Here is a 2,500-nt window from a genome sequence, read left to right on the forward strand (position 1 = left end):
CTCTCTCCCTTTCCCACATCCCTCTCCCTCTCCCCACTCTCCCTCTCTCTCTCTCTCCATCTCTCTCCCTCTTCCCCATCCCTCTCTCCCTCTCTCTTACCCATCCCATTCCCCCATCCCTTTCCCCCACCCCTCTCCCTCATCCCTCCCTCCCCCAAATCCCTCTCCCTCATCCCTCCCTCTCCTCATCCCTCTCCCCCATCCTTCTCTCCTCCCTTCTCCCCCATCCCTCCCTCCCTCCTTCCCTCTCCCCCATCCCTCTCCTTCCCTCTCTCCCTCCCTCTTCCCCATCCCTCTCTCCCTCCCTCCCTCTCCCCCCGTCCCTTTCCCCTTTCCCTCTCCCTCCCTCCCTCCCTCCCTCCCTCTTCCCCCATCCCTCTCTCCCTCCCTCATCCCTCCCTCCCTCTCCCCATCCCTCTCTCTCATCCCTCTTCCCCATCCCTCTCCCCCATCCCTCCCTCTTCCCCCATCCCTCTCTCCCTCCCTCATCCCTCCCTCCCTCTCCCCCATCCCTCTCTCCCTCCCTCTTCCCCATCCCCCTCTCCATCCCTCTTCCCCATCCCTCTCCCTCTCTCTCCCTCCCTCTCCCTCTCCCCCATCCCTCTCCCGCATTCCTCACCCCCATCCCTCTCTCCCTCCCTCCCTCTTCCCCATCCCTCTCCATCCCTCCCTCTCCCCCATCCCTCCCTCTCTCCCTCCCATCCCTCTCCCCCATCCCTCTCTCCCTCTCATATAATCATATCAAAGCCGATCAGCCTGCAGCCCGGTAATAACAAGCCCCCCCCGGACAGATTCCCCGAACAGCAGCCACCCTAATGAGGCAACTCGGAGTGTAACCGACCTCCATAAAGTCACCCGAGTTCGAGGAGAGACACAGGTTAGGCGGCACGGGGAGCGCGGAGGGGGTGAGGGGGGTAGGGGGGGTAGGGGTAGGGGTAGGGGATGGGGGGGTAGGGGTGGGAGGGTGTAGGGGGGTGGTGGTGGGGAATTTGCTTACTCGTTATACGAGGGTGGAGTGTGGGGGAGGGGAGGAAAATGGAGTTTGTGTGTGTGTGGATAAAGGAAAAGGATGGAATGCTATAGAATAAAGCTAACATAGTCATACAGACAGACGAGTAAAGAGAGATAGAGAGAGAGAGAGAGAGAGAGAGGAGAGAGAGAGAGAAAAAAAGAGACAGTTATAAAAAAAGCACCAAAAAGTAATATAGCCAATCTCAAGCAAAACATACACCAAAGCTATCTAACACGAAAAATACCCTCAACCCCCCCCTTTTCCCCTCTGTCCTACCTCCCCTCCCTCCACCACCCACCCCCAACCCCCCAACCCCTCGTCGAAGGAAGATTTATGACGGAAGGCCTCCCTCTCGCCCTCTGTCGCTCTGCATTTTCACACATTGACGCCCCATTGTGTCATAGTCAGCAACACTCAGGTAAGCTTTATGGCTGACCAAGGGCGCACAAGGAGGAGGAGGAGGGGAGGTGGGCGGAGGGGAGAGGGGAAGGTAGGAAGGGAGGAGAGAGGAGAGGGGAGGAGAAGGTAGGAAGGGGGGAGGGGGGGAAGATAGGAAGGGAGGAGAGGAGAGGGGAGGGGAGAGGAGAGGAGAGGAGAGGGGAGGGTAGGAAGGGAGGAGAGGGGATGGGAGGGGGAGGGGAAGGTAGGAGAGGGGAGGGGAGGGGGGAGGGGAAGGTAGGAAGGGAGGAGAGGAGAGAGGAAGGTAGGAAGGGAGGAGATGGGAGAGGGAGGTAGGAAGGAGGAGAGGGGATGGGGAGGGGAAGGTAGGAAGGGAGGAGAGGAAAAGAGGGGAGGGGAAGATAGGAAAGGAGGACAGGGGATGAGTGGGAGGGAGAGAATGGGCAATGTGAAGGAGGAATAAGAGGAAATGGAAGAGGAGGAAAATGAGAACGAGGTGAAGGTGCAAGAGAGAGAAAAGAGCGGCATGGAGAGAGACGGAGAGATAGACAGAAAAGAAAGAGGAAGAGATTGAGGAGGAGGGGAGAAAGGGAGTAAACGAGAGGAAGAGTAAAAGGAAGGAGAAGAGGAATTTTAGGAGAGAGGAAGAAGGAGAGATCAAAGAAAGACAGGATTAAAGAGAAGAGAAAGAAACAGGAAAAATGTAGAGACAAAGAGAGGAGGAGGAAATCCGGCCAAAAGAAGAGGGACGGGATAAGAAAGTCGAAGAACGGAAAAGAGAGGAAGGAAAAAGATTAGGAAGAGGAAGAATAAGACGAAGAAGGACTGAACAGAAGAGAAAGAAGGAGAAACAAGAATAGTAGGAGAACAGAAAAAGATAGACGAAGAAGGACTGGAAAGAAGAAAGAGAAGGAGAAACAAGAATAGTAGAAGAACAGAAAACAAAAACTAAAAAATAGAAAAGAAGAAAGAGAAGACCCAAGAGGAATAATAGCATGAAGATAAAGAACGAAAATAAAAAGAAACGATAAGAAAGAGGAGACAGAGGAATAGCAAGAGGACAGAGGGACAAGGGAGAAGGAAAGAGGA

The sequence above is a fragment of the Penaeus japonicus genome, unplaced genomic scaffold (assembly GCF_977035675.1).
Source record: "Penaeus japonicus unplaced genomic scaffold, GWHDUDI00000001_assembly GWHDUDI00000008, whole genome shotgun sequence".
NCBI classification, from domain to species: Eukaryota; Metazoa; Arthropoda; class Malacostraca; order Decapoda; family Penaeidae; genus Penaeus; species Penaeus japonicus.